Source organism: Pseudonaja textilis, chromosome 1 (genome assembly GCF_049901715.1).
Source record: "Pseudonaja textilis isolate UNSWEBS1 chromosome 1, rPseTex1.2, whole genome shotgun sequence".
NCBI lineage: Eukaryota > Metazoa > Chordata > Lepidosauria > Squamata > Elapidae > Pseudonaja > Pseudonaja textilis.
The window spans coordinates 275,313,882-275,333,251 of NC_141990.1; the positions used below are offsets into that span (position 1 = coordinate 275,313,882).

General features: G+C 42.9%; 1 protein-coding gene and 2 long non-coding RNA genes across 14 annotated transcripts in view; 2 read left to right on the top strand and 1 right to left on the bottom strand.

The window, feature by feature from the left end:
- MEIS2 (Meis homeobox 2) overlaps positions 1 to 418 on the top strand; it is a 230,196-nt gene extending 229,778 nt beyond the window's left edge. For all 8 annotated transcript variants that reach the window (XM_087921841.1, XM_026710491.2, XM_087921845.1 and 5 more), the window contains one exon: positions 1 to 418. This exon is cut by the window's left edge and continues 977 nt beyond it. The gene's annotated coding sequence lies outside the window, so the exon portion shown is untranslated.
- LOC148128223 (uncharacterized) overlaps positions 1 to 6,272 on the bottom strand; it is a 12,771-nt gene extending 6,499 nt beyond the window's left edge. For 2 of the 3 annotated variants that reach the window (XR_015741058.1, XR_015741060.1), the window contains exon 1: positions 5,874 to 6,272. This is a non-coding gene — a long non-coding RNA (uncharacterized LOC148128223). Of the gene's footprint in view, positions 286 to 5,873 lie in introns of all 3 variants that reach the window. The other variant, XR_015741059.1, reaches the window with a different exon arrangement.
- The window catches only part of LOC148128224 (uncharacterized), a 145,813-nt gene continuing 129,142 nt past the window's right edge, over positions 2,700 to 19,370 (top strand). For 2 of the 3 annotated variants that reach the window (XR_015741055.1, XR_015741056.1), the window contains exon 1: positions 11,552 to 11,827. This is a non-coding gene — a long non-coding RNA (uncharacterized LOC148128224). Of the gene's footprint in view, positions 4,885 to 11,551; positions 11,828 to 19,370 lie in introns of those variants that run through there. The other variant, XR_015741057.1, reaches the window with a different exon arrangement.

Below are 19,370 nucleotides of genomic sequence, written 5' to 3' on the forward strand. Positions count from 1 at the left end.
TGGACAAGATAAATCTGAAGGTTGGGCAGCTTTCCTTAAGAAAAAAGATATTAATGGTCTTTGTACCAAACCTAGAACTCTATGATGAACTCAAAGCTTGAGAAAAAGCAAGAGAATACTGTAACAAACTTCGTACAGAGTTCAGTCTATTAATTGTTTCATGTTAGATATTCTATGTGTTTACCTCAACTGAAAAAAAAAAGAATGTTTTTGCTAGTATCAGATCTGCTGTGGAATTGGTATTGTATGTCCATGAATTCTTCCTTTCTCAGCACGTGTTCCTCACTAGAAAAAAAATGCTGTTACCTTTAAGCTTTGTCAAAATTTACATTAAAATACTTGTATGAGGACTGTGACGTTATGTTTTAAAAAAAAGTGTTAAGTCACAAAATGCGGTAATAAATATTTCATTTTTTGATTTTTTTTGTTAGATATTTGCATTTTTAATCATGATTAGAATAATGTATTTTCTAGTGATAGCAAGAGCTATTACCTTGCATTTGTTGCATATAATAACTAAAATAAAACTTATCTAAATTTATAGGGGTTTATAATAGCAAATGAGGTTATAAATCCTTTAATGTGATATAATAGTATTATTAGAATTATGTGTAACCTTTATATCTAGAACAAAACCATATATCTATTTCCATATATGTGGTAAAAGGAAGTACATGAATAGGGTCTTTTTCCCCAGTTTATCTCCATTTCTATCCTTACCCTTAGTTGAACAACCCATAATTGACTGTAATACAAAGCTTATGGACTGTCATGTAGGATGAAATTATTAATCTTAGTTCATGAAAAGGTTTAATGTCTGATACAATTAATCAGTAGAACAACTTGCCTCTGGAACTTGTGGATGGTCCAACACTGGAAGTTTTTAAGAAGAGATTGGACAACCATTTGTCTGAAATGGTGTAGGGTAAGGGTCTTCAAACCTGACAGCTTTAAGACTTGTGGACTTCAACTCCCAGAATTCCTCCTCCTATCATGTTAGCTCAAGAATTCTGGGAGTTGAAGTCCACAAGTCTTAAACTTGCCAAGTTTTTGGTATAGGGTTTCCTGCCAGAGCAGGTGGTTAGACTAGGAGACCTCCAAGGTCCCTTCCAACTCTGTCATCCTATCCTATCCTATCCTATCCTATCCTATCCTATCCTATCCTATCCTATCCTATCCTATCCTATCCTATTCTGTTAATTTCAGTTCCAAACCATTTTGTTTTATTTATGTAAATATATAACAAAGATATCAAAATTAATCCTCTTTAAATGAATAAGAATGGGCTGAACAATGCTTATACTCATAAATATTAGGACTGTGAAAATATTTCAAAAGAATTGTTACATATTTCTACATGTTGCAAAGCACTTTTCCAGGGTTTGCGCAACTCTAATAATTAGTCTGCAATTCTATATATATTTACACAGAAATATTTTGTATGCCTTTCTTTTAAATATGTGTGCATATAAATTTTAGAGTACTCAAATACAAATACTTCATATACTACATAAAGTGAGATACAAATATCAGGTGGTTGCATTTCAGCTTATTAAGGTAAGATATGTGTGAACCTTTTGTTTCCTTCACAGGATACAGAAATCAAAATAGGAAGTCTCTAATTAACATGGTTTATGTTTTGTCCACACTAAGAAATAATGGTTCCTGGTTTTAGAATTAATATACTAAATTACTAATATTACTTTTAAAATAATGTAACACAGATAACAATAGTTTTTCATAAAGACAAAATGGGAAACTTTCCTGACCTAAAGAAATAGGCTGTGCTCATGGCAGAAAAATTGATACATTGGCTTAAAAATGAGACCTAACTGCCAGAAGAAGAATAAGCAGGTTTTGCTTTGTACCCATGCACACAGGGCCATATAGCTTGCTCTCACTTTTTAACATGACATCAATCATATGATAGAATTTATTGAGACTAAGATTGCAGTAGGTTCATAAGAGCTGAGTGTTACTGAATTCCATGACTGTTAGGGAATTAGGTGAGCTGGAAACAAAACAGTCACATGGGTCTGGAGAGGAGGAACAATCCTCCATGTTTAAAGTAGGCACGCCATTAAGTGTCTAGTAGAGGGACTTCATAATATAACCTCTTTTCATTGTAGGTAGTTTTGCTGCAGAAAGGAATTTTTGCTGTAGCATATCTAATATGAAACAGAAAGACTACAATTCAATTAATAGAATAAGTATTAGAGTTAAGGAGTTCAATGATGGCCCAGAATTCTTGCAAAAGTACCAGCCAGTTGCCCCATATCTCATAGGAAATTTGATGCAATGGGCTTCAAGTAATAGGGCACAGAAAACAGGAATTCATGAACTTTGAGAAGGAAATGAGGCACCATTTATGTTCTGCTGCTGCACACAGGTATTTTTCCTCAACTTGATTGGTAAATATTTTCATTTGTTTCTTTAACATATTAAAACAATTACAAAACAATCTTTCAGTCTTAAAATGCTATACAACTGAAAAGGAATATGAAGTCCTACTTGGCTGAGACAGCTCAACTATACTCGGACAGAAGACAAATTCTATATTAGATGTTAAATTTAACTTCCATTTAAACCTGTATGATTCTCAGTTCTGTTATTCAGTTCTTACATTCTTGGAAATATAAACTAAGCATTAGATTATTAGAGCAATACAAAAACTTTTTTTTCTTTTTTTATTTAAATGAAACTGAAACCAAATGGTATCTTAAATCAGATGTTATGACTATTTTCTGACCTTGGCAAAGGGTTTTCAGTGAAGATTTTCCCAGCAAACTTACCCTTTTCTTATTTTTATAATTAACTAAAATCTTTTTATTCCTACAGCATATTTTCTCTCCCTAGGTTGTAATCTGCATGAGCTATGTTTGTAGAATCTGAGCTGCACTATAATGGGAAAAGATTGTGCCATCTGAGGTTTACTATTTAGCATGGAGAGTTCTGATTTGGGTATATTTAAGAAATGTTCAGCTGTCAAAAGTGAAAGAAAATGGGAATGGTGTTTTGACAGCGGTACAGTGTTAAAGGAAATACTTTAGTCTGACTAAAATTGCTTACGTTCTGGGAAACGAAAGGTAATAGAAAAATAGAAAACACCTCTTGTTTGTTGGGGAGGATATCTAATTTTCCATTTCCCTAAGCAAGCCAAAGAAGACACTATAATCCTAGAAAATAAGAAACGTTTGAAATTGATCCATTCTTTGTTATGGAAGATGGAAGGAATCTTGACAAAGAAAACAGGACTTTTAACTTCTAGCTGTTTTTGGTAGATTTCTAACATAAAAGGGAGAAATGAAATTGGTTTGGGAACACATTTTTTCTAGGCAAAATTGTATATTCAATTCATGTACAAAGCAAAATGTATATGTGGTGAATGATGCAGTGTCATCTAAAAGTTTCACCAAATATTTTAAATTTTAACATTATTTCTCTGCAGGACCCAAATTCTGCCTTCAGATCTGATGCCAGGGCTGCAATGCAATTTACATCTAAGTAGGTATGTTTGAAATAGGACTACGATGTTGCAATTTCCATATGTGGGCTAAAGAGAACAAACACTATGAACTTAGTAAAATTTGTATATAGGATGTACAGGAAGGGGCTATTCTGAGCCTCTAAAATCTTTTGTGCCATGTGTAAGCACTACTAAAAGCACAAATCACGACAACATAATTCACATATAGCATCATACGTAGTGCATACATATATAAATAGTAATGAATAAATAAGTCTAAATCCCATTAAGGGGCTGGCAAGAAGAGAAAAGCCCATGACAGAAAGATCACAGTGCCTGTGAGTAATGGTAGGACACATTATTTGCAAGAAGGGGAAAATCCAGTGGATCCAAGAAGAAAGATGTTTCAAGCTTCCTCTTTTGTTAGGAAGACAGCCTTGGCCTTTCTTTACCTCTATATTAGTGCAGGACTAGGATCCAGGAGCTCTAATTGCTCATACAAATTGTGGCTTTTTAAAGTGTTGCTATTCTTCGCTTCTCCTCTACCCCACATCCTTCTTGCATGTTCACTCCAAAGTAAACCTTGTCAAATTAAGTGGGTATCATTCTCAAGGCAGGAGAGTTATTAGAGTTATAAACTGAGAAACAGACACAATTGAAGGGTGTGGGGAAAGCTTTGAGAGTGTTTTTGGCCAAGTTAAGTAGGGGGAGAAAACCCCCACAGAGAGAATACGAGGGGAATGGGTGGAGATGTTATAAAGCAGATTTTCATATTAATAGTTTAGGAGAAGTGAGGCAGAAGGGAGGTGGGTCTTCTGGGCAGGGTCCCTGCCACAGTCATGATGGATGACCCAGGAGGAGACCTCCCCCTTCCTCAGCAGCTTTAGGAACCGAATAAACAAACACCTCCACCCTCTTTGCAGCTTCTCCATTATGAATCAATTACCTCGCGCCGCATTTTCTTATTTGCTTAAATAAAGCACTCAGAGGATTAAAGGGGTTTCTTTTTGTGTTTTACTTAGGAAATAAATACAAAAAAAAAAGTCCTTGTCGGCGGTGGTAATAATAATGGTGATGATGATTTCAGATTGAGGCACTTCGCAAAGAGCTTCGCCCGCTGAGTTATTTGCTGGATTGGAAGACGCTGCACATTGTGCCACGGCGCAACTTAAAAGAACGCCTCTCTCGAACTAATGGGTTTTGCATTACACGCAATTACTTAGAGAAAAGCCACGTCGCCCTCGAGTGCAGGCAACCTCGTTATTTAACTCCTTGAGGACAGAGCCGCCGGGCGACGTTTCCCTCAATAGCTGGGACTCCGGTGGCTGCTCTGGAGATGCTGAAGTGGGTGAGCGAGAGAAGCCGAGCAAGAGAGCGGCCCCAAACAATGCTCGCACCCAGAAGTTGAACCGGGAGGTGTAAGAGACTTCGTTTAGGATACAGGCGTGGAAGTTGGGTCTTGACGGCGGGGAGCGCTGCCTTTTCCCACTAGTAGCCAGAGCATTGGAGGCGCTCAAGGTGTTTCTATGGCTACCTCGTGCATGTGGGAGGGTTAGATGTGAGGGTGCCCAAGGGAAAAGGCAGCTCTTGGGTGATCATTTATCAATGTCACCCACATAATGATTCTCTCTGCAGCCCTCTATTGATGAGGATAATTACATTAGCTCGGAGTGACTGATCAATGAAAACCCACCAAACAAAAACTTCTTTGCTCTCGCTTACAATACAAAAGAGAGAAGCGGAGAATGACACCCCCCCCCCCGCTCACCATCACCACAACCAGCCTCACCCCTTTCCTCTCGGCCAATGGGTTTCGGATAAAATAAGAAAGAAAGAAAGAAAAAAATCAGCCGATCAACTCAACGGCGAGGCTAGTTGTTTGTTTTGACTTAAGTTACCGTTTTTGTGAAAACGGTGGGTGCAGAAGGGGTGACCTCCATTGTTTATCGGGCAAAGTGTCTTCTCGCGTCGAAGGACCTGGAGTTTGAACCTCTTTGCTCCAAAGGTCTGCCTTTGTTGGGCTTGCACTTTTAAAACGAGGTGCCTGCGCCTCTGTCTCTTTCTGTGGGTGGGTATCAGGACGGGGAGGAGGCAGTTAGAGAAGGAAGTTGGAAAGATTCAGCTCTCCCAGCGCTCGCCTTTGTTTTGCTTCGAATCGTTCGAGGGTAGGAATCACCTTTGCTCTCGGATTCTCCCCCCTCTTTTTGCTTAAGATCCGGTTATGAGTTTACAGATGAATTACGCTCCAGCGGCCGGCTGGGTTTGGGGGCCCGGGCAGGAGAGAATCGATATTTCTTTCATTAGATTCGAAAGTGGCGACGCTGTACTTGTGAGTTGTTAAAGGCGTCGGGACTGTTTAACAGTAACTAAGTGCCCCATCCGCTGCTACTTCAGCTTGGGAGCTTACCTGAGGCGGGACGGGAGTTCCCTTGGAAACCCTCGAATTTGCTCCTGCGTCCCAGAGAGGATCTTGTGGGCCGCCTTTAAGCAGCTGCCTGCCCCTTCGCTCAGACTTCTCAGCCGCCCGGATTGTGGGAGCATTGGGTCTATTTACCGAGGAAACGTCGGAAGAATAGATTAGGGAAGACGTGGGTTTCCTGTAGGGTGCAAAACAACACGTGTCCCCAAGGCTCCCTACACACGCCAAAGCTTGCTTTGCACAAACATGCTCGTGTCTAGTATGCTCTCAGGTTCTGGTGGTATATTCCAGAACGAAAGCTACCTTCCTTTTGCCAAGAGCGCCGCGACCGCTAGGAAGCTTTAAGTCAACCATTTGAAGGCCGCCGGCTGGGCTGCACTATCACGTGGAAAGGAGCGCGGTTTGTGAAAGTTCGTAAGGTGCTGACTGCGCCCCTTCGCTTTGGAAGGGCAGCCAAGTCAACGTGTCCTCGAATAAGTCGGTGCCGGATTGAGCTTCCCCCCGGATGGGAACGGCAACCCCATCCGCTCCTTTAATCGGTTATTTCCTCCGGCTTCGCCCCTGCAAAGGATCTCGGACTGGATCTGCGAAGGGGTCCGGAGGAAAGGGTCCCACCGCTAGGCTGCAAGGCGGGGGTAAAGCGCCACTTGCCCGACGGAGGTTTGTTCCTAGGTAAAACGTGTAGGAAAGGTTGCATTGGTAAAAAGAGGTAAAAGAGGTAGGGATTGGTGGTGATGGGAGTCTGGTTTGTGATTTAATTTAATTTATGTGCTGCTGAGTATCAGAAGAGAGAGAGGGGGACAAGGAGAGGGAGGGAGGGAGAGAGAGATGTTCTGTACTTTAAACATATACCCCACCGGTATGGAAAGGATATTATCTTATTGAGGAAATGCCACTCCCCCCGCCTCAACTTTTGCAGGCCTCTTTCTTTGCATCTTCCATCTGCTGCTGGACAAGGCCCAGACCTTCTTGGCGTCTCTGCTGAGGCGCGCACGCGCACACACACACACACACACATTTTCAGCTAAGTAACTCTTTCCTAATTTCCCTAAGAATCCCACTGACAGAGGTTTATACCCACTTTCTCAGAAGGAAACTAGTTGGTGACTACCCCAAATAAGCCCGCTTTGCCTGAGAATCAGCCTCTTCCCTCTTCTCCTTAAAAGGTGCGCAAATAGACTCCGTTTGGTTGGGCAGAAATGACCCAGGAAGAAAAAAAGGGCGGCTCTTCTCTACTTTGAAAGAAACAAAAGCTTGATCGAGTTCACCCAGCAAAATAGGTTTTAAACTTTAACAAAAATGGGAAGCGAAGTGGAGAGACTGTTCTATCACTCCTGTTTCTCTCCCCCCCCCCCAAACAAATGGAGGCGTCTAAATTAGGGGGAGGGGACCGCTCCTGAGTTGGAAAAGGGGAGCCTGCCTAGCCGACTTTTTTTCCTGCGGGTCTGGTTCCTTTCCTCACATAGAAACATTTTCAAATCTATGAGCCTTGAATAGACAAATACTGGCTATCAATATGGGACATAGGCCAGTAGCAAAAAAGCTTGAATGGGAACTCTGCTGAGGCGGTGGGAGAAACTAACGATGTACCGCGGGTTTGCCATTACTGGGCAAGGGAGAAAAAGAAAGAGACCCTTTCTGATTAATAACTAGCAGGGTAATGTTGAGGGCTTTTTCTGCCCGATTGCCTTTTTGAATTAGAGCCGATTTCTTCACACTTCAATAGGGCCTGTCTCCTTTAAAATGACTGACAGATCTCTCTCTTTCTTTCTCTCTTCCCTCCCTTTCGCTTTCCCTGAGACTTAATGATGTAAATTTTCTAATTAGCTAAATCACGTTGCTTAGAGGCCTTAATATTTACTGGGCCAAAAAAAGTGATAATAATTCCTGATCGAATGTCTTCAAATAGCCAAGAAATAATGTCAGGCTTTTTTTTTTTAGGGACAAGCGAGGGAAAAAAGGAGAAAGGATTAAAGTGGTTGCGGAGGGGCGTTAAAATATGAGTAAAAACGTGGCTAAACTTAAGCCTCAAGCATGTTCCCCCCTCTTCCCTTAGAAAGAAAGAAACCCTGGCTTTTATTTTTCAATCAACTAAGATTTAATTAGGAGCCCCCAGGCCGGACGATCTGATATTTTCTCATTAGTTTCCCATCAGTAATCTTGAGTGTTAGATTGGCTTAAAGGTTGTCAACATTTGACCAATTTTATTTAAGGAAAAGAAATCGCGCATTATAGCTCCGGGACCTTAGATCTGAAAATAAATCCTGCCTGGATCAGCGGAACTAACAGGCGAAAAAAAAATGTTGACAATTTATCGTTGGATTTATTAAGTTGCATAATGCCTCAAATTCAAATTCATAGGGCGGGAAAATGGGGAGCCCCGCGCCCGTTCAGCGCTGCAGAAGTTCGCAGCAGCTGCAGCCGGGCGCGATCGGGAGCCGCCTCTACCTGTCGCCACCGGGTGCGAGCAAGAGAGCGCGGAGGCGAGGCTCGACTTACAAGAACCGCAACCCTCGGAGGGCTTGGGAACCACAGGAGTCTTCCGCCCTCCCCGCGCCGCTCTGTCCTACCCTCTCTGTTTCCAGGACAAGAAAACTGAAGCGTTTCCCCTCGACTCTGGCCAACGAGACACAACGTCAGAGCGCCCCCTGCTGGTACAGGGTTTGGAGAGTCACGGGCGAACGCTTCAGACTAAATACACGCAAATACACTCGTTCCCCACGGACTCCTCTCCCCCACCCCAGCCCCACCCCCCAAAAAACTAGGAGATTTCTTGTCTTGGCTGTTGTTGCTCGAGAGAAAGCAAGCAAGCAAGCAACCTGCCTATCTGTCTAGCACTGCCCGCACTGAGCTTTCCCCTCGGCACTGGAGGATTACAATGCAGGACAAATCCTTCCAAATCTCCGGATTACGCTGCCTAACTACATCCCCCAACATCCCCTGCCAGGTCTAACGGGGGGAAAGGGTCAAACGCATATAGGAGAGACCTGGTTAGAGGTGTTTTGTTTTTTTTAAAGGCGTCTGTCTGAAAACGGGGGGCGGGGGAGGTCAGATAATGAAAGAAATTAAGACTTGCAAATAAATACAAATCTCCATTCAGCGGGAAGCCTTCCCAAATGCCTTTGTGAAGCCTCACTTTTTCTCAGAGTTGAACGGAGATCGGCCTGCTCCTACTTGTTACCTGCTCCTGGCCCTGAGTAAAGAAACGCCAAGGTGGGAAACGCTGCGTTCCTCCGAAGCGTCGCTTGTTTGGTCGCAACAGAGGGAAATCCCTGTCTTTTTTTTCCCGACAGGTTTTTTTAAAGAGGTCGCCTCTGATATAAAGGCTCTGCATTTATTTTAGGGCTCCGTATTTTATATCAATTTATACTGCTACTACGAAATGCGATTGTAAAAACTCAGGGACCGAGAAACGTGCCAGCGTGAAGCTAGCTCTCCATTTATTCATTATGTGTTGGATATCCGTTAGCTGTATGATCTTATTATAGGCAGCTGCTTGGAAGCCCCATTGTGACCTCTCTCCTTGCCCCCAGTCCCACACAAAACAAAAATCGAAAAGAGGGAAGGAAAGTATTTGCATTCCTCAACGCTCATCGTACTGAAAAGGAAGTAGCCCTCTTAGCTGCTCAAGGACGCACTCAGCAGTGCAGGAAGCCTAGAATGAAATAATTCTGAATAACGTCCAACGGGGTCTGCGTGGAAACCGGCCGATGCAGCAGTTAGAGGGATTTCAGCGGGGGATCCTTCCTCGTGGCACTCGTGTCCTCACTACTTGCCACAACTCCTAGGATGTTAGATTTTCAGATTAGATCTGACTGTTGCTGTTCCTTCGGGGCTGAAAGCCTTGTCTCAGAGCCTTCTCCCCAAGCACCCTTCTTCCAAAAGAGCCCTTGCATGTAGACTCGAATCGAATAAATGTAACTCAATTTTTTTTAAAAAAAGTTAGCGCTGGTGAAGTTTCAGAGGACGGGGGCAAATCCTCAATCCTGGGTTTTCAGATGCAAGGCAATAGCGGGCCAAACCCTGGCTCTTTCCGAGGCACCTAAAAGGGGCAACCTACGACTTGGAGCCCACCTGCTTTCTTGGTCCAGCAATGCTGGAGAGTCCCCATCTTTGTGGGCTTAGAGACGGACTATCTCTGGGTGGCTCTGAGCGACAGAGGCGTTTCCTCAAATGCCTATTTTTGAGGGGGCTGAGTTGCCCCTTTTCTGGAGATGCTGCAGCTAAAAGGGAGAGATAGCGGGCTACAACGGTTCACGTTGGAAAGCCGAGGGAAGGCAGCCAAACAGTTTTAACTGCACAAATAAAAGCATAAATCACCTGCCTTTAAAGAGACACTCGGGCCACTGAATAAACTCAGGTACAGTTAAATATTTATAGTTTAAAGGGTTATTTTGTCTGCTTTAGGAGCAGAACCGGCAGGTTTAGTAGGTTTCAGGGTATAAAAGCGAAAGACAGACACAACAAAGCGAAGCAAAAGAGGGGATCTTCCTTTCTTCTTTTTTGGTGGCGGCGAAAAAGGACAAAAAGCGTCGGGCATTATTTATTTATTTTTATGAAGTGTAGATGGGAGGAGCGGAGGAATTTATTCCAGCGGCAGAGAATTTCTCCCCCTTGAAAACAAAGGCATCATTTCCATTGCAAATCCCCCTCCCGTCAGAGAGAGCGGGGGAGGAAGTGCAAACAACAATATTTATGAGAAAGATGCTCATAAAATTAATGTACCTTACTTTTTTAAAAATCAAGCGCTCCCTACCTTTTGCCACTGCTTGTCTTAACTATAATAATAATAATAATAAAAAAGTAGGCTTCGTGACAGTCTTGTCAACATCTTAAGTAAATTATCCCAGCGATGGTCTTTAGAGGAGCAGCTCCCTTCCTTCCTAGGACACCTCCTGGTATTAATCTTAGGCCAGTTGAAGATTATGAGGGAAAGGGGGGGGGCTGTGTATGTGGGGGAAGGGAAAATACAAGCCGCCGTCGTTTCTGCCTTTGCTTCCCTTTTCCTGAACGCGCGGCCCAGCCAAGGGGATGGAAGGCCGAGTTGGAGAGGGGTCGCCGGGCTCAGCTATCAGGCCTGGGTCCTCGGCGAGAAGCGCGGGGGAGACGGCCTCGTCTCGGACACGAGGGGGAGGATTGTGAGCAGGAAAAGGGAGAGCGGGGGCTTCATTTGCAGACAGAAATCGAGAGGATCCGAGGTGAAAATAACCCGAATTGGCGTTAATAAAAGGCCGCCTTCCCTTTTGCATCAAACTAATTTATTTGGTACACCTTTTCACTTAAAAAAACAAAAAGATTCATAATGCTCTTGAGTGCAGTTGTGCAATAAACAAGAGAATACGATCAATACGGTTAGTATTGTCGGGATACGAATATCACACAAAATAAAGTGCGTCAGGGAATTCTTGTTAGAATATCTCTTGTTTTGCTTCCTAAAAAAAAAAAAAAAATCCCACGATAGCTCTCTTTAATTTAATTTCAAATAGCCCGAAGATAAACTATTATTTCAGCTAGATATTTCCCAGCCACTTGGCTTTTGCACTGTCAACGGGATCCAGAATTCGGTGAACATTTCATGCTTGAATCAAAGTTCTAAGTATGTTTACCGGAGAGTCAACGTTACTGGTTAGCCAGATCAACTTCCGAGTAAAGGTCGGGGGCTAAAATAAGACCGGGTATGTCCAAAAGGGCTTATTTTTCTTTGGGAAGCTCCGCCGAGGGCAGCAACTGCCGACTGTGGAAGAGAAGCCGCCCAACTCCTGGGATCCGGGATAGGGCCGAGAAGGAGGGGTGTTGAGGGAAGACTCCCGCTTTGGAGTTGGCGCCTAGCGGTGATTGAAGACCTGGACGACGACTTCCTGGAACCAGTTCCGATCTCTAGGCGGGACGCGGCACACCCGTACGAAGAGGAGCCAGAGCGAAAAACAAAGCCCCGCGGCCAGGTAAGGGCGGTGCAGCGGATTGAGCAGGCAGCCCCGCCCTCCTCCCTCTCCGCCTTGCCCTCGCGTTGACCTTAGCCAGGAGTGAGTGGAAAGCGCCTTGGCCTGGGAAGCCCCGCTAGCTGGAACAAGGCCACGTCTCTCCCGAGAGGGCAGTCTCTTTCGGAAGAGACAGGTTCCGCTCGCACCCAGCGAGAACAGGAGGAAGTCCCGGTCCTTGGATGTGAAGGCCGCGCTCAGTGCAAAGGTCGCGCGTCTCTCATTCTCACGAAGCTGTAGCGAGTGTGCTCTCCCCCCTCCCTTCTTTGGATGGTAATTGAGTGCAGTGGCCCTGCACAAGCATCGAGGGCCCCGCAAGCAACCCTCAAACCTCTTTCTCAAAATCTGGGAAGCCCACTCTGGACATGCTCAGAGACAAGCATTCGTAAATGCCCCGCAGCCTGGTGACTTTGGGGTGTACAGTAGAGCGCAGTCGATTTGGAAATAAACGGAGGGAGGGTTTGAATCCATTAATATACCCAGAAGCAGCACCGGGCAGGTGGCATCCAAAGCACCCATATATTTGCCTACAGTATTTTGCCTTGTGTGCTGTAAGGAGTCTTATTGACGAGCTCTTCTTTCTACTTGCGTCGTAAGAAACTGCTGGGGTTCATCCCTTTTCCCAACTTCTGCCGGCTCAATAAAGGGAGCAGCTCAGTTTCCATTCATTTAAATGGGACCCCGTAATGTCCGGTGTGCGTGGGTTTGCATTCTGCTACTTCCGAAACAACCTTTTCGCAAACGGGGTTTCTTAAACCCGGGGATGGAGATTTTTCTGATTCTTGGGCAAAATTGAAGAATTTGGCGATAATCCAATTTAATCACATTGGAAAGTTTCAAACAGTCGCTTACAACCAAAGGTTAGATGACCATGATTACCTCGATAAACTGGCTTTAAAAACTAACAGCTTTGGCTCAGTTACTTAAAAAAAACAAAAAAACCAGAATGGACGTGGCCCGGGTTGCCTTTTGCGGCCAGCCGCTTTGCCTTAACGTCCGAAAGCGAGCAAATAAGCCAAAAAGCGGAAGGCGAAACTAACTGCGCTGATTTTATTATGTAAGGCTCGTTGCTTTCAGGGCATCTAACCGCTGGGTTTTATTACTCATTTACTCTGAAGTAAGCCCCGGAGCATTATAAGAGGCTAATTCCTAGGTAAGGGTGTGTAGCATTTGCAGCCTGCGTTAGGATCGGACTCAGCAGTAGAGCGCATCCCCAAGGACCCAAACTGTTGACTCGCGCTTTTTATTCCAGGCGCCGTCGGCTCAGTGAGGAAGAAATCCCTCATTCCGTCCCTTGCGCCGCGTTTGCGAGAGAAGGAAAGGCAGGGAGTCACCGCACCTCAGGGAAGCGTTGGCGGGAACCTCTTTTTACGGGCCAAAGAAAGGGGCAACCACCTGACGTCAGAAAGCCAAGCTCTTATCTGGCCAAGCTGCCTTTTTTTAAAAAAGTAAAGCGACAGCTGACGTGCTCCGGAGCCTCTTCATCTGCTACCTTTGCCTGGCTATGTTTAGGGTTTTTCGAGCAGAAAGAGGGAGGGAATTATTATTATTATTATTATTATTATTATTATTATTATTATTATTATTATTATTATTATTATTATTATTATTATTATTATTCCCCTCGGGGATCGCACTAGCCTCCCTTCCAAGAAAAACAAGTAACACACGGGTGGGAAGAAAGAGTTAAAGGGCTCCTTTTCCCACGAGACGTTGCGGGGGATGACAGGCGAGGTCAGATGCCGCTTTGCTAAAAGCCCTGTTGAGCAGCGTCTGCCTGTAGGGCGGCAGCGAAAGGAAAGAAACCCTCGGCTTTTGTTGTAGAAGTAGCGCCGGTTTAAACTCGGGAATGCAAAACCGCCTCCTGCTTTCAAGCTGCAAAGTCGGATGGTCCCTAAAACCTCTCCCTTCCCTGGGGAACGACGCGCGTCAATAGGCCAGCCGTCCCAGAGTTGCCCGCCCGCCGCCTCGCTCACCGGCGATATTAGGGCATCTGCAGAGCAGCCGGGGAGATCCGAGACCAAGTCGCTGGCTTATTCCCCGCTGGTGAGGAGCAAAGGGTCGACCCCGGCACGAGTTTCGCGGGGAGTCGACAATTTGGAGCAGCGCCTCCTTTCTGGAGGCCTGTTTGCTTCAAATCGACCTCCCAGCTTTGCTGGGGTTTGGACTCTGCTTTTTTGTGGTTTTTTTTTTAATGAAGCAACCTTTTTATTGTGGTACAGAGTAGCAAAAAAATGCAACCAAAAGCCAAAGGCTGGAGCTTTGAGGTTGGGGTTACAAGGTTCTGCCTGCCAACCATGTGAGCAGAGGCACCCTGGAGCGCTAACCAAATTAACAAGGTGGCAATTAGAGATAATGGCGAGGCAGAAAACCCACATCCTCATAGCTGCTGGAGTAGTGAACATAAATCAAATGGAAACATGCCATGACCTCAGGAAGGTTTGCTGGGGTTGGGGTGGTGAATGTCTCTGCATGCACAATATGGATGAGGCTCTAATGGGAAACCTGAAACGCCTGGGCAGCTGGCTCTCATTCTGGGTTTAGAGAGAAGAAACTCTGGTCAAGCCAGAGTGACCCACCCCCAAGGCTACCCTCTGAGATCATCAGCAAAGCTCTTTGCTCATGGTTGACTGGGGATGGTGGGTTTGTGTGTGTGTGTGTGAAAAGGCATCATGGATGCCATTATCATGCTTGCCTTGTGTGTGTGTGTGTGTGTGTGTGTGTGTGTGTGTGTGTGTGTGTGTGTAAACTTATAGTCAGTTTTTGAGTCCTTGCTAACATTGACTTTCCTTGGGATGTTTTTTCAGGAGTTCACCATTGTCTCTTTCCCAGACCTAGAAAGAGACTGGCTGAAGGTCATCCAGCTAGTTTTATGCCTAAAGTGGGAGATTAGAAATCACCATCTCCCCCCCTTTTTTTTTTATCTCTGTGCCTTAACCACTACAGTACACCAAAATGGATTTTTTAGGTTTGTACCCAGTTTCAAATCCCATCTGGGTCACAAACTCTTAAGTCACACACTCTTAAGTAGTAGAAGAAAGTTCCTTTGAGATCATTAGGATATACTCTCAACCAAGTAAGTGGATGAGGGCTACTTCTTACTGTGATTGGGTGATGTTTGTGGAACTCTTGCAACAATCAGGAAAGCCACTAGTCATCAGACAAAAAGTGGGATTTTTTTCCTGATACATTTTGGACTTTTGCAGGCAAGATTGCAGTTGGCCTTCTATCTCATTTCTTCACCTGTAAAATAGGAATTTGTGAAACTGTATTCAGCACTCTGGGTGACCTGAAAAGTACATGAGAAGAATGGAGTTTTTGTGGCATATAAAGTAGGACTGTCAATCTAACCTGTAGAATGCCAGGCAACCATTTAGATGGTTTTTGGTACTGCTTTTCTGCCATAGTTACAGTTTGGACTTTTTGCTACCCAGACCTTCTAGATGAATGAATGAATGAATTCTTTATTGGCCAATTGTGATTAGACACACAAGGAATTTGTCTTGGTGCATATGCTCTCAGTGTACATAAAAAGAAAAGATTCTCAAGAATCATAAGATACAACACTTAATGATAGATCTAATAGAAGGTGCAAAGTTGGTCATTTTCAAAGCTTTTTTATGGTGCAGTGTTCTGTATCAACCTGTAGTTGTGGGGAAAGGAATATAATCTTTGCAAGGAACAGCCAGCTACACAGTATATTGTAACTCACGGATGCCTTTATCATACTTGCCTTGCCTTGCCTCCATTTCCGTTGGTGTCTAGTGAGGAACTGTTCTACAACACTTGAAGATAAGCTATTTCCGCCTGTCTTGTGCTTAGATCTTTCTGTCTTGACTGTCTCTCATAGATTGTCATTTGATCATAGCTGCGATTTAGGGGTTATTTTGGTGAGTACATAAAAAAGCAATCAATCACTTAAATGGGTATAAAAATATATAAAAATGGGTAAATCGGGGGCGGGGGGGAAGTTGCTGCTTCTTTAATCAAGCCAATATTTTTGGCTTATGCATCAAGAATTCAAAGACCAACGGAGCATCAAGGGCCAGTTTGCTGCATTCTTTTGTCCACTTTATGTGGAAGCCGACTGAGCTTTCTCCTTTTAACCCAAATGTGCGAAAGGTTGCTGTAGAGTAGAGGTGTCAAACTTGCATCATCAAGGCATCATCACATGACGTATCATGACTTTTTCCCCCTCTGCTAAACTGGACATGGGCTTGTGTGTGATGCACCCGGTCCATGAGCTGCAAGTTTGACAGCCCTGCTGTAGAATTTAGATTTTTGGATAACTAACTAGTCTGTCTAATAATTGGTTCATGGTAACCTTTTAATTAACTAAAATAGCTCCTATTAATGAGAGGTAATATCATAAATATTTATCAGCAAGTTTTCATTACTTGGCATGATGCAGTGAAATACCGGTAGTGAATTTAGTATTCAAGTAGGTGGTTGCACTTCTGACATAGATTTTGCTTATGATATTTGGTGCCTTTTCCTCCAATAAATTAAAACAAACATAACATAAAATAATAAACAGCATGTCTCATATTAGACAATATGCGTTTTTTTTACAAGTTCTCCAGATTTGCTATTTGAGACTGGCTCGTTTTTTTCTAATGAAAGGGAGACATTTTCTCCCCCTCCTCAGTCACAGAGGGAGATACAGTGGATAACAAATTACACTTTCAGGGAAGAAATGGGTTGGAGCTGTGGAACCCAATTCCTTTCAGGTCACTTTTGCACCTTTCAAAGGTGAGAGGAGACTCCTCTGGTTCTCCTTCTGGTCAAATATCCAACTTGCTTAAAGATGAGTAATATGTCAAGGGTGCCATTTTAGCTGATGCCTAACTGTTTAATTTTCCACAGAACCATCTATAGAAGTGTGATTCAGCTGATACATTTTTAAAATGTTTTACCTTCAGTGCTAAAACATTTATTTGAAAGTAAACTTATGGAAGTCATTTTTATTTATGTACTGTAAAAGTAGTGTGATGTAAAGTTCTTAACTAGTCTTCATTTACCGTTGCTATGCATATACTGTATAGTGAGAAATAGGTAAAAAAGGATGCACTTCTTTATAAGTATACTACCTTGAAAGTTAATAACTTGCATATTTTGTAGTTGCTATTTATCAGAGTCTATTTAGAGATACAATTTTCTCTTTAATTTAGTTTAAAAAGGAAGATTAGAAACTAATACAAGCTAGATGCAAAGTAAGAAGGAGAAAAGAAAAAGGAAATTAAAGAAAAAGCTAAAAGTGCAAAAAAGGGGGGAAGTAAAAGAAAATAAAGAAGTGGCTTTTGATCTTCTTTACACAGTTATAAATACAATTATAAATTTGCTTCTTACTCCAAGGTTATAACATGACTCTTTTCTCTCTACACCTTTATCCTTTTAATAATCAAACCCATAAATCATAAGTTCATTTTCCTGTTTTATGCAAAAATCCACAAGGAGTTTCCAGTCAACAATAAATATATACTTTTTTTTTTTTGACCAAATAAGTCATTTTGGCCAAGGTATGATTTTCTTAAAGATGCAGCCATATTACTTTCAGGAACAAACCTGATTTTAGTAGTTTACAATTAAAAATTGATTATAGGGGATTATACAGACAAGGGTAATTAAAAGTATGTGCTTCTTTATAGAGCTTTTAGACAGATCTCAACCATTTTGTAAGTGACAGAATGGAGAAGGCTTCAGGTTGACATCTAATCTCTTAGGAAACTTAGTTCCAGGGGTGGGATTCTATTGGTTTGGACTGGTTCTATAGAACTGGTTGTTATGATTCTGTGCAGTTCAGAGAACTGGCAGCTCATGCCCCTGGCTGGCCCCGCCCCTCTCTGCCTGCCTCTTCCCTCTCTACCCAGTCAGTCCTTATTGCGCATGCGTGACATCGTGTACATGCCTGACATCGCTGACTGCATTCTTCCTCACCCAGTCACTCCTTAAAGTATTTCTTTCTTTCTTTTTTTCCCTCCCAACGTTCAGCTGTTCCAATGATCAGCCATGCCAGGATCCCCTCTCGTTATCTTACTGCTTTACCCAGGAGGCTTTCCCTGAGGCCCAGGAGCCCAAAAATGGAGTGCAGGGAGGTGCTGTGCAGCCCCCTGCACTCCATTTTTTGTCTTCCTTGGTCCCCTGGGAAGCCTCCTGGAAGCAAAAACACCCCCAGGGGCTTCCCTGAGACCCAGGAGGCCAAAAAAAAACCAACAACAGGGGGGTGCTGCAAAAAAAGAAGAAGAAGTCATGTCTACCCAGTCACATGGCTATGCCCACCTGGCCACACCCACAGAACTGGTTGTTAATTTGAATCACACCCTTGCTTAGTTTTCACATTTAGTGTTAAATATACAGGTAGGCCTTGACTTATGACCACAATTGGGGCATGAACTTCTGTTGTTAAGAGAGTCATGACCAATTTTATGACTTTTTGATGCAGCTGTTAAGTGAATCATATGGGTTGTTAAGTGAGTCTGATTTTTCCCATTTACTTTGTTGGAACCCAGCTTAAAAAAAATTGTAAAATGATAATCACATGATCCTGGGACACTGCAACTCTCATAAACATGGGCCAGTGGCCAAATGCCCAATTTTGATCATGTGACCACAGGGATGCTACAATAATTATAAGTGTAAGGACCAGTTGTAAGTCATTTTTTTAGCACCATTGTAACTTTGAACAGTTGCCAAACAAATGGTTTTAAGTCAAGAACTACCTGTGTACAAAATGATGGTACTGGAGGCTTTCAATAGACATGTTAAGATCAGATTAGAATTTATCACCACCGTGACAACTCTGGTCTGTCCTCATATGTCATTGATCTATTATGCATATGTACTGTAGATAATTTTGTTGTCAAAAGAGATTTTACATCTATTCCCTTTCTATAGCCAGATTTGCAATAGTTAATTTTTCTACATTAAGCAAGGGGGTATGAATTAACTCATGAAAGCCCTAAGATTTTCTGCCTGATGACAGAAAGCTCTAGTTGCTTTCTGGATTGGAGGGATAATTTGGCGACTGACATGAGATCTCCAAAGTAATTGTCATGTTAACCATAGCTAATGGGGATTTTTAAGTATTTATTTAATAGGGGAGGGGGCAGTAAAACAAGCTGGAAGATACTTGGAAGTTAGAGAACTGGATTTAATTGATTGTTATCCAGCTTTTTCTATGGCAGTAAGAAAGGAAAATAAGTAATTATTTTCCTGCAAAAGAGACTTCTTGTAGTCTGGCCAAGACATGTAGTAAAATGCTTGATATATTCACAAAATACTGTGAGAATAACATCAGTCACTGACAGTCATCCTGACTTGTATCTTGAAATCAATGTGCTGTTATTATCAAAATTGTGAAGAGTTTTGGTCCAGTTTTGATTAATAATATTTAGTTGTTGAGACATGAAGAAGGTCCATAGAAGAGTTTGACCAGTCATTGCTATACTTAACTATAGCTTTTCCATGCCTTATTAAATCTTGTAAGGAATGTCCAGCTTTATCACTG